Below are 13,697 nucleotides of genomic sequence, written 5' to 3'. Positions count from 1 at the left end.
TCTCGAACCCATGCCATTGTGTTCTCTCCTATGGCCCCCCCCCATACCTCCCCTGTTCGATTCTCCCTGATTTAGGAAAGGTATTTGTGACGCTGGTGGATTCGTGTGCTGTATCTATTATTACCTCTTTCTTTTCTCTCCATTTATAAACCAAATTCTTTTGGTAATCTTCTACAACTTTCAAATATTTTTTCAGTTTTTTCTTTTTTACTCCTTGTTCTACTTTCAACACCTCTTTCTGGCATTTCTGAGATAATTTCTGATATTCCGGAATTTCCTTGAATGGGGTTAGTTGTGTTTTAATATCTTCTATCTTATTGCAGAGGGAAGTAAGTTTCCTTTTTCTTCTCTCTATTATGAATCTTATAGCGTTTAATCCACATGAATTCATAAACTCCTCCCATTCATTAAGTTCCTCCTCATTATCTGAATTAAATGGGAGTTGCCATCTAAGGCCCTCAGGAATTTTTTCCTCAACCAGAAATTTTTCAAGGGATATAACATCCCAGATGGTTCTAATTTCTTTCACCATCAAAGATTCCAGACTCATAAACACTATCTCAATATCATTACTGGAATGTGTTTCTAGTGGTCACTAAACACTTCATTTACATTCTTTTTTATTATAATTATATGTATTAAGATGTCATATGGCCTAAGAAGAGACTGTGGCGCTCATGAAGCACCGCAGCCTCTTCATACAAAAAAAAAACTAAACTAAAATGGAGGGGGGGGGGGGGGGGCCCAAGTTGGTTAGACAGCCCCGGGCCTATCATACACTTAATCCGCCCCTGGTTGTAGCAGAGCTCACGACGTGCAAGAGTGTAGCACAAGAGCGAGGCGACTCCTTATCCAGAATGTGAACAGAAGCGCCCAGAGGAGATGGGGGCCGGCGCTTAAGAAGGTCAGATGCCCCTCCCACAAATTCAGGCTGACTTTTCAGCCTTCCAACATGTGCACCATGCCTGGTCATACATCTATATGTGCACCATGCCTGGTCATACATCTATATGTGCACCATGCCTGGTCATACATCTATATGTGCACCATGCCTGGTCATACATCTATATGTGCACCATGCCTGGTCATACATCTATATGTGCACCATGCCTGGTCATACATCTATGTGTGCACCATGCCTGGTCATACATCTATATGTGCACCATGCCTGGTCATACATCTATATGTGCACCATGCCTGGACATACATCTATATGTGCACCATGCCTGGTCATACATCTATACGTGCACCATGACTGGTCATACATCTATACGTGCACCATGCCTGGTCATACATCTATATGTGCACCGTGCTGGTCATACATCTATATGTGCACCATGACTGGTCATACATCTATACGGGCACCATGCCTGGTCATACATCTATATGTGCACCATGCCTGGTCATACATCTATATGTGCACCATGCCTGGTCATACATCTATATGTGCACCATGCCTGGTCATACATCTATACGGGCACCATGCCTGGTCATACATCTATATGTGCACCATGCCTGGTCATACATCTATATGTGCACCATGTCTGGTCATACATCTATACGTGCACCATGACTGGTCATACATCTATATGTGCACCATGCCTGGTCATACATCTGTATGTGCACCATGACTGGACATACATCTATACGTGCACCATGCCTGGTCATACATCTATATGTGCACCATGTCTGGTCATACAGCTATATGTGCACCATGCCTGGTCATACATCTATATGTGCACCATGTCTGGTCATACATCTATATGTGCACCATGCCTGGTCATACATCTATATGTGCACCATGCCTGGTCATACATCTATATGTGCACCATGACTGGACATACATCTATTCGTGCACCATGCCTGGTCATACATCTATATGTGCACCATGACTGGTCATACATCTATATGTGCACCATGCCTGGTCATACATCTATATGTGCACCATGCCTGGTCATACATCTATATGTGCACCATGTCTGGTCATACATCTATACGTGCACCATGACTGGTCATATATCTATATGTGCACCATGCCTGGTCATACATCTATTTGTGCACCATGCCTGGTCATACATCTGTATGTGCACCATGCCTGGTCATACATCTATACGTGCACCATGACTGGACATACATCTATACGTGCACCATGCCTGGTCATACATCTATATGTGCACCATGACTGGACATACATCTATACGTGCACCATGACTGGACATACATCTATATGTGCACCATGCCTGGACATACATCTATATGTGCACCATGCCTGGTCATACATCTATATGTGTACCATGCCTGGTCATACATCTATTTGTGCACCATGCCTGGTCATACATCTGTATGTGCACCATGCCTGGTCATACATCTATATGTGCACCATGCCTGGTCATACATCTATACGTGCACCATGCCTGGTCATACATCTATATGTGCACCATGCCTGGTCATACATCTATATGTGCACCATGCCTGGTCATACATCTATATGTGCACCATGCCTGGTCATACATCTATACGTGCACCATGCCTGGTCATACATCTATATGTGTACCATGCCTGGTCAAAAAGTGCCAGTGACTCAGAGGTTAGGCAGGGCATGGATGACATAAGATAGCATGAAATCTGTTACTGAAAGGCGGCACAGAAGGTGGTAGAGGCCAATGGAGGAGGTGGTATCCTAAAGGCTGGCAGGGAGTAGGGGACACAGAGGGGGCTCTAGATGGTGGAATAAAGGGCTGCACAAGTTCTGCAGAGAAAGGGAAATGTGATGGGGGTACAAAATAAACTTTCACATAGGGCGCTACCTAACCTAAGGTCGTCTCTGGATGTCCATTGCAACCCTCCACGGCGGTATTTTTACTGTGGTAGATTTTTGTGATTCCCTTAATTAAGTATGCTCCATGCTTTTCATTGTGTACTTCTGCTGCACGCTGTGTAATCGTTATGCTCTTTGGTTTATGAGACAGTAAGGTAAACGCATGATTTTTGCAAAAGACTTTACTGCGTGTCATAAGGTTTTATTGCCTTCGGCTCCATCTACACTGCTGATCTAAGGACTGTATAACACAGGTCGAGGGTCGGCCAGATCAGCACTAACAAGAGTTCCTAGGAACGCTCATTAGCGGTGATCTGCCTGTGTAAGGCTAGGGCTACACGGCGACACATAGGGCACAACTACACTGCAACATGTGTCGCACGACAATTTTTATAATGATAGTCTATAGTGGCAGTCACAGAAAGATCCATTTTGGATGTTTTTTTGCGACTGTCGTGTTGCGGTCGCAGCATGTCGCATGTCGCAGTGCAACACCATAGACTATCATTATAAAAATTGTTGCGCGACATTGGTGCGACAAAATGTCGTCGTGTATCCCTAGCCTAACAGTGCCACAGATTATCTGATGAAATAGCAAACACTCGTTCATCAGGTAATCGCATCCTTTATACAGGCACAAAAATCAGCAGATTGTGCCGTCTAATCAAGCTCTGATGATGGCCAATAATGATTGTGTATGGGGACGAGTGATGACATCAGCGATCAATGCTCCCTATACTGAGGAGGAGATCGCTGCCTGTAATAGCAGCATCTCCTCCACTGATGAGCAGGTGCTTGTTAGGAAGGAACACTTCCCTCCCGACAATCGTAATGCATCATCTGCCGGTGTAATGCAGCCCTAAGGCCCCTTTCACACGGGCGAGATTTCCGCGCGGATGCGATGCGTGAGTTGAACGCATTGCACCCGCACTGAATCCTGACCCATTCATTTCTATGGGGCTGTGCACACGAGCGGTGATTTTCATGCATCACTTGTGCGTTGCGTGAAAATCGCAGCATGCTCCTCTTTGTGCGTTTTTCACGTAACGCATAACGCAGGCCCCATAGAAGTGAATGGGACTGCGTGAAAATCGCAAGCATCCGCAAGCAAGTGAGGATGCGGTGCGATTTTCAAGCACAGTTGCTAGGAGACGATCGGGATGGGGACCCGATCATTATTATTTTCCCTTATAACATGGTTATAAGGGAAAATAATAGCATTCTGAATACAGAATGGATAGTAAAATAGCGCTGGAGGGGTTAAAAAAAAATATATTAAACTCACCTTAATCCACTTGATCGCGCAGCCGGCTTCTTGTCTGTCTTCTTTTTTGCTGTGTGCAGGAAAAGGACCTGTGGTGACGTCACTCCGGTCATCACATGGTCCGTCACATGATCTTTTACCATGGTGATGGATCATGTGATGGATCATGTGATGACCGGAGTGACGTCACCACAGGTCCTGTTCCTGCACACAGCAAAAAAGAAGACAGAAGAGATGCCGGCTGCGCGATCAAGTGGACTAAGGTGAGTTAAATTATATATTATTTTTTTTAACCCCTCCAGCGCTATTGTACTATGCAGTCTGTATTCAGAATGCTATTATTTTCCCTTATAACCATGTTATAAGGGAAAATAATACAATCTACAGAACACCGATCCCAAGCCTGAACTTCTGTGAAAAAGTTCGGGTTTGGGTACCAAACATGCGCGATTTTTCTCACGCGAGTGCAAAGCGCATTACAATGTTTTGCACTCGCGCGGAAAAATCGTGCATGTTCCCGCAACGCACCCGCACCTTTTCCCGCAACGCCCGTGTGAAAGAGGCCCAGTGCCCATGCCCAGGCAGCCCAGTGAATGGTGATTGTGCACTGTGAAAAAGAAAAACTGTGAATCCTAGCTGGAGTCCTGTCCCAGTAAGTTAGTAATAGATTAGATAGTAGTACAACTTGGCACAAGTTTAATTACAACACTTTACATAAGGAACGCGGCGGGGTCTTACAATAGTTGCCGGCCTCCACCCCCTGTTGGGGGTCAGTTGCTGTCAGGGACACTTATGGGGGGGGGGGGGGGGGATCTGTGGATGATCACACCCATATATAGCACAAGACTGCTATATACAATAAGGTCCATAAATATTGGGACATCGACACAATTCTAACATTTTTGGCTCTATACACCACCACAATGGATTTGAAATGAAACAAACAAGATGTGCTTTATCTGCAGACTGTCAGCTTTAATTTGAGGGGATTTACATCCAAATCAGGTGAACGTTGTAGGAATTACAACAGTTTGCATATGTGCCTCCCACTTGTTAAGGGACCAAAAGTAATGGGACAATTGGCTTCTCAGCTGTTCCATGGCCAGGTGTGTGTTATTCCCTCATTATCCCAATTACAATGAGCAGATAAAAGGTCCAGAGGTCATTTCCAGTCTGCTATTTGCATTTGGAATCTGTTGCTGTCAACTCTCAAGATGAGATCCAAAGAGCTGTCACTATCAGTGAAGCAAGCCATCATTAGGCTGAAAAAACACAACAAACCCATCAGAGAGATAGCAAAAACATTAGGCGCGGCCAAAACAACTGTTTGGAACATTCTTAAAAAGAAGGAACGCACCGGTGAGCTCAGCAACACCAAAAGACCCGGAAGACCACGAAAAACAACTGGTGGATGACCGAAGAATTCTTTCCCTGGTGAAGAAAACACCCTTCACAACAGTTGGCCAGATCAAGAACACTCTCCAGGAGGTAGGTGTATGTGTGTCAAAGTCAACAATCAAGAGAAGACTTCACCAGAGTGAATACAGAGGGTTCACCACAAGATGTAAACCATTGGTGAGCCTCAAAAACAGGAAGGCCAGATTAGAGTTTGCCAAACGACATCTAAAAAAGCCTTCACAGTTCTGGGACAACATCCTATGGACAGATGAGACCAAGATCAACTTGTACCAGAGTGATGGGAAGAGAAGAGTATGGAGAAGGAAAGGAACTGCTCATGATCCTAAGCATACCACCTCATCAGTATAGCATGGTGGTGGTAGTGTCATGGCGTGGGCATGTATGGCTGCCAATGGAACTGCTTCTCTTGTATTTATTGATGATGTGACTGCTGACAAAAGCAGCAGGATGAATTCTGAAGTGTTTCGGGCAATATTATCTGCTCCTATTCAGCCAAATGCTTCAGAAATCATTGGACGGCGCTTCACAGTGCAGATGGACAATGACCCAAAGCATACTGCAAAAGCAACCAAAGAGTTTTTAAGGGAAAGAAATTGAATATTATGCAATGGCCAAGTCAATCACCTGACCTGAATCCGATTGAGCATGCATTTCACTTGCTGAAGACAAAACTGAAGGGAAATTGCCCCAAGAACAAGCAGGAACTGAAGACGGTTGCAGTAGAGGCCTGGCAGAGCATCACCAGGGATGAAACCCAGCGTCTGGTGATGTCTATGCGTTCCAGACTTCAGGCTGTAATTGACTGCAAAGGATTTGCAACCAAGTATTAAAAAGTGAAAGTTTTGATTTATGATTATTATTCTGTCCCATTACTTTTGGTCCCTTAACAAGTGGGAAGCACAAATACAAACTGTTGTAATTCCTGCACCGTTCACCTGATTTGGATGTAAACACCCTCAGATTAAAGCTGACAGTCTGCAGGTAAAGCACATCTTGTTTGTTTCATTTCAAATCCATTGTGGTGGTGTATAGAGCCAAAAATGTTAGAATTGTGTCCAGGTCCCAATATTTATGGACCTGACTGTATGTGTCATCCACAGATCCCCCCCACATCTGTGTCAGATTCCACACAGATGCCCCCATAACAGTGCCATCCACAGATATCCCCTTAATAGACTGTTAAGGGGATATCTGTGGATGACACACTGTTATGGGCATCTGTGGAATATGACACTGTTATGGGGGGATCTGCGGATGATAATGTTATGGGGCTTCTGTGTGGAATATGTCACCTTTTATGGGAGATCTGTGGATGACACTGTTATGGGGGGGATCTGTGGATGACGCACTGTTAATAACAGTGCGTCATCCACAGATGCCCCCATAACAGTGTCATCCACAGATTCCCCCATAACAGTGTCATCCACAGATTCCCCCATAACAGTGTCATCCACAGATTCCCCCATAACAGTGTCATCCACAGATTCCCCCATAACAGTGTCATCCACAGATTCCCCCATAACAGTGTCATCCACAGATTCCCCCATAACAGTGTCATCCACAGATTCCCCCATAACAGTGTCATCCACAGATTCCCCCATAACAGTGTCATCCACAGATTTCCCCATAACAGTGTCATCCACAGATTCCCCCATAACAGTGTCATCCACAGATTCCCCCATAACAGTGTCATCCACAGATTCCCCCATAACATTGTCATCCACAGATTCCCCCATAACAGTATCATCCACAGATTCCCCCATAACAGTGTCATCCACAGATTCCCCCATAACAGTGTCATCCACAGATTCCCCCATAACAGTGTCATCCACAGATTCCCCCATAACAGTGTCATCCACAGATTCCCCCATAACAGTGTCATCCACAGATTCCCCCATAACAGTGTCATCCACAGATTCCCCCATAACAGTGTCATCCACAGATTCCCCCATAACAGTGTCATCCACAGATTCCCCCATAACAGTGTCATCCACAGATTCGCCCATAACAGTGTCATCCACAGATGCCCATAACAGTGTCATCCACAGATTCCCCCATAACAGTGTCATCCACAGGTCCCCCATAACAGTGTCATCCACAGATGCCCATAACAGTACGCCTGCGCACTGAGGAGAAACAGAAAGGAGGGCAAAGAATCAGTGGAAGCAAGCAGAGGACGGGACAGCAGACGATTGAATAGCTTCTTTTGTAAGTAAATTGTTTTATTATAAATGTAATTCAGTTAAATTTTTTTATTTTTGTTATGTATGATGCTTTTTGATAATATATAAATGTAAATGTAGTGGTGCTGTAATGTGGACCCCAGGCCTCTCTCATGTCCTGCAGGCTGGCGCTGTGGGAAGGATATGGTTGGTCAGGCAGCAGAAAGGCTCTGGAACTTTCCCCTTCACAGCCACTGCTATCTCTCTCTCGTACAGTGCGGACTCTGCAGGAGGCTTTCCGTTTGCTCTCTGTCCTCATAGAAGTCTATAGGAATCAAAACGGATCCGTCTGGTTCCCGTTATGCAAGACGGAAAAGAAAATCCTGTCGACAGGACCCAGACGGATCGGTTCTGCTTTCTCATAAACTTCTATTAGGACAGAGCCTCTTAAAGGTTTCCGTTTTGCATTCCATCTGGCCATTCCGTTATATATTCCGTTTGAAACGGAACCTATAACGGAATGGCATAACGCAGATGTGAACCCACCCTTAGGACAAGATTGTTTCTGAATACTCAAACGTACTGAGGAAGAAAGGAAAACTCTTGAAAGCTTGTCTTTTAAGTATTAGGTTAGTACAATAAAAATTGACACAATGTTATGGAGGATCTGTGGATATAATATATATGTATACATACATACGCGCGCGCGGCGTGTGTGTTTGTGCTTTAGGGTGCACACCCTAATGCAATAGGCTGCGCACGCCTATGGTAGAGCTCCGGGCACAGACTAGAAGAGGTCCGTGTCTTGCCCTGCTTCACTGACAGCAGAATGGAGGTAAGTATTTGAGTTTATTATTTTTATTTGGCAGCATGGTGTTCGGCCACAATGGGGTGGGGGTCATTATTTTGTAATTGGAGAAAGCACTATGGGGACATTGCTGCTGTAAAAAGGAGCATTTTTGTACTGGCACACAATCTAAGGGGCCCCTATGGGGACATCCATTCTACTGGGGGCACTAAAAGAGGGTAGTTTTTTTGTACTGACATACGGTATAAGGGAGCATTTATGTACTGGCACACATTCTAAGGTGGCCACTATGGGGACATCCATTCTACTGGGGGCACTAAAAGAGGGTAGTTTTTTTGTACTGACATACGGTATAAGGGAGCATTTATGTACTGGCACACATTCTAAGGTGGCCACTATGGGGACATTTGTTCTACAGGGGGCACTAAAAGAGTTTTTTTATTTTTTATTTTTTTACTGCCACACATTATAAGGCCTAGTTCACACGAGCGTTTTTTTTGTGGTCCGTATACGGTCCGTATACGGAACCATTCATTTCAATGGTTCCGCAAAAAAAACCGAATGTGTTCCGTATGCATTCCGTTTCCATTTTTCCGTTCCTTTAAAGATAGAACATGTCCTATATTTGGCCGCAAATCACGTTCCGTGGCTCCATTAAAGTCAATGGGTCCGCAAAAAAAACGGAACACATACGGAAATGCATCCGTATGTCTTCCGTATCCGTTCCGTTTTTTGCAGAACCATCTATTGAAAATTTTATGCCCAGCCCAATTTTTTCTTTGAAATTACTGTATACTGTATATGCCATACGGAAAAACGGAACGGAAAAACGAAACGGAAACATAACGGAAACAAAAAACTGAACAACGGATCCGTAAAAAACGGACCGCAAAACACAGAAAAAGACATACGGTCGTGTGAATTAGGCCTAAGTCAGCATTTTTGTACTGGCCCACATTAAAAGGGGGAATTATTTTACTGGCCCACATTATAGGGGAAATTATTACTACCGGGGGCACAATGAGGAACATTATTACTATTGGGTGCACTGTTATGAGAAAGTGAACTGTGGCAGAGAATTATTACTATTGGTAGGACTGGGAGTACTGTGACATTGGGAGGCACCCTGGCACAGTATCAGTATTATTTTGGGAGGACACTAGGGGTACGGCACTATAGGTTTCAGGGACACTATTTGCTGGGCACAGTTCTTTTTTAGGCGCTGTGTGCCAATAATTATTGAAGGGGCACTATCTGTGTGGTACTAGTATTTTCAGGGGGATTATCTGTTTCTGCAGTATAGTATTGGGGAGCACAGCGGGCACAGTATTAGAGGTGGCAGAATGGGGTGTTAAGAAGGTGAGAGGAGGATGATGGAAAAGTAGGAAACTAAGGCCCCTTTAACACGGGCGAGTATTCCGCGCGGATGAGATGCGTGAGGTGAACGCATTGCACCCGCACTGAATCCGGACCCATTCATTTCTATGGGGCTGTGCATACGAGCGGTGATTTTCACGCATCACTTGTGCGTTGCGTGAAAATCGCAGCATGCTCCTCTTTGTGCGTTTTTCACGTAACGCAGGCCCCATAGAAATGAATGGGGCTGCGTGAAAATCGCAAGCAAGTGCGGATGCGGTGCGATTTTCACGCACGGTTGCTAGGTGACGATCGGGATGGGACCCGATCATTATTATTTCCCCTTATAACATGGTTATAAGGGATAATAACAGTATTCTGAATACAGAATGCTTAGTACAATAGGGCTGGAGGGGTTAAAAAAAATAAAAATAAAATTTAACTCACCTTAATCCACTTGTTCGCGTAGCCGACATCTCTTCTGTCTTTATCTGTGAGCAATAGGACCTTTGATGACGTCACCACGCTCATCACATGGTCCATCACCATGGTGAAAGATCATGTGATGGACCATGTGATGAACGCAGTGACGTCATCAAAGGTCCTATTGCTCACAGATGAAGACAGAAGAGATGTCGGCTGCGCGAACAAGTGGATTAAGGTGAGTTAAATTTTTTGTTATTTTTTTTAACCCCTCCAGCGCTATTGTACTATGCATTCTGTATTCAGAATGCTATTATTTTCCCTTATAACCATGTTATAAGGGGAAGTAGTACAATCTACACAGCACCTAACCCAAACCTGAACTTCTGTAAAGAAGTTCGGGTCTGGGTACCACAGTCGGTTTTTTATCACATTGCACCCGCACGATAAAAACTGAACATCGGAACGCAATCGCAGTCAAAACTGACTGCAATTGCGTTACTACTCGCGCGGGTTTGCCGCAATGCACCGGGACGCATCCGGACCTAATCCGGACACGTGTGCCCCAAGGATAGAAAGGGTGCATCCTCCCAACACTGCGCATACGGCCTGGGGAGAAGGATTAGCCATTGTGAGGAATACAACCCCCCTCATTGCTACCACCACCACTCTCGTCCTCTCCAGATCCTATGCCTTCCTCTCAGCCTGGCGCACTGCATAAATACAGCCCTGACTCTGACCAACTGATTGAGATCATAAACCTGCTGGGCTGCAGGTCTATGTCCACCTCGGCCCCGCGGGGGATGTCAGCAGGCTCCAGAGCAGCCACGGCAGAGGACCGGAGCCACAAGACGAGATGTCATGTCCTGATAGTCCTGGTCAGTGACGTGCATTCAATGAAGGGAGAGCATGCAACTGCTACGGGCCCTGGAGCTGAACTACTTCTTTCCACTGCAAGAAAACACTTCATTGTCACGCAGCTGCCACTAGGGGGAGCCTAATGCAAATATTATTACAGCTTCCATTCCAGTAAGTGGTAACTGTATAAATTCCCATGCATTGAGCTCCCCCTAGTGATGGCTGCAGGCAGACAGCTTTGTGATATGTGCGGTGAAGCAGATTTATACATTATCCATCTCAGAATGAGCCTCATATTTAATAAGCCCCTATTCCACTTTTTCCGACATAGAAGTTGGATAAAGTGGGTCGGGTGGAGGGTAATTTATTTATTTTTTTTCAAAAATGCAAATTAGGCCTCATGCACACGACCGTTGTGTGTCCGCAAAACACGGATCCGCAAAACACGGATGGTGCCCGTGTGCGTTCCAAAATTTGCAGAACGGAACGGGTGGCCCATTGTAGAAATGCCTATTCTTGTCCGCAAAACAAGACAAGAATAGGACAGGTTATATATATTTTTTTGCGGGGCCACGGAACGAAGCAACGGATGCGGACCAGAACAACAGTCGTGTGCGTGAGGCCTTTGTCAGAAATCTGCATTGTCTGGATTTGATTGTCGCACGCGTACTGGGAAACTGGGTGGGGCAGGGAGCCCATAACTTGCTATGGGGCCCTAGGATATCTGTGTACACCCCTTGTCCTTGTCTAGTAAATTGGCAGCAGAAAGTCAGAAGCAGCCGGATACTGGAGCGACCGGTGGCCAGTCAGACCTGCTGGAGAACATAGGCAAGTCTTATCCTGGGGGCGAGCATTCCTAGAAAAGGGCCCCTGGGGTGCAGAGACTTAGCACGCATCGTCCTGATGAAGAGTGACTGCAGAGACTGATCGCGTGATCTATACATCTATACCAGTCACATCTAACATGCCGCAGTCCACACCTGTTTACTGTCCGCCAGCAGCGCGGAGGAATGTTGTTTCTACGTCTTTCCTCTTAATTGTTTATTAAATTTTATCTTTTGCCATGAGATAAAGATTCGAGTTCATTTTCTCTGTTTATAATACATACAATGTAACAATGTAACTCTTCATGTCACTTTCTCTCTTATGCTGCCACCTTGTGTTCATGAGCTGCAAGTGCAAGTATCAACCTGACAAAGTGCTTTCCAATCAGGCAGGGGTACTGTGTCCATGTTTAATGTCTACAGCTCTATAGCATCTGGACCCCCAGACACATGAAATTCCTGGGCCCCAATGCTAAATCTGTAAGTGGCCCCCACCTCCCATGTGCAATTAGCAATGCCGGTGTCTTCTATGACAGAAGGGGATCTGAGCCCTCTCAAGAACCAAGGTCTGGGTGCGTCTGCGCTTACTTTAGGCTGCTTTCACATCGGCGCTTTCCCTTTCCCGCTATTGAGACTCGTCATAGGATCTCAAAAGCGGAGGAAAGCGCTTCCGTCGTGTCCTCGTTTATTCTCAATGGGGACAAAACCGAAACGGAACAGAATGCACCAGAACACATTCCGTTCCGTTTGGTTTGCGTCGCCGTGGCAGGCAGTGTTTTTCTGTCTGCGATCGGGTAAGACGGATCCGCCGTGACTCACAATGTAAGTCAATGGTGCCAGATCCATTTTCTCGGACACAAAAGAAAACGGGTACGTCCCCCATTGACTTACAATGCTTTTAGAGACGGATCCGTCGTGGCTATTTAAGAGATAATACAACCGGATCCGTTCACAACGGATGCAGGCGGTTGTATTATCATGACGGAAATGTTTTTTTTGCTGATCCATAACGGATCGGGCACAAACGCAGATGTGAAAGTAGCCTTAGCTACACCCTTGTCCCTACCCGAGGTCCTTATGGTTCTGTTCCATTCAGTAGGGCCACAAGGGGCTTTGTCCCTATTTAAAATGAAAGCTGTCTTTAAAGGGAATATGTCATCGGAAAATGACCTATTGTTTAAATCACATTTTTCGATGATGTTTTTTTTAATTTTCCATATCAATATCTAAAAAACCCCCAAAAAAACACACAAATTCCTGCAGTTTAAACTCTGGCCACTAAGCCGAATTATAGGCACCACTTCTTGGTCTGTAATGATCTCTGTACTGCAGTTATCTGCTTATCTGTCATTCTAATCCTGCCTGTAATGATACCACCTCTGTGTATAGATAAGACAGGATCCACCATTCACAGTCAGTCATTGTCAGAGCTGATCTATTTTTTCCTTGTACAATGACCTCTGCACAGGTCACAGATCATGCCCAGAAAACTCCACCATAGAAGTCAATGAGGTCCCCTCCAGACCATTGTGTCTATGCCGTAAAGCAATTTTCCCAATGCTTTCTAAATGCTGTGACGGACAGCTCCCACAAGATGGCCACCCCCATAATCATGTTGAGGATATCGAATTAAAAAAAGAAAGAAAGGAGATTTGTTACTATCTGGATTTAACTGGTACCGTATTTTTCGCCCCATAAGACGCACTTTTTCCTCCCCAAAAATGGGAGGAAAATGCCCCTGCGTCTTATGGGGCGAATGCTGGCA

The sequence above is a fragment of the Bufo bufo genome, chromosome 1 (assembly GCF_905171765.1).
Source record: "Bufo bufo chromosome 1, aBufBuf1.1, whole genome shotgun sequence".
Classification (NCBI taxonomy): domain Eukaryota; kingdom Metazoa; phylum Chordata; class Amphibia; order Anura; family Bufonidae; genus Bufo; species Bufo bufo.
Note: the sequence above shows the minus strand (reverse complement) of the source record.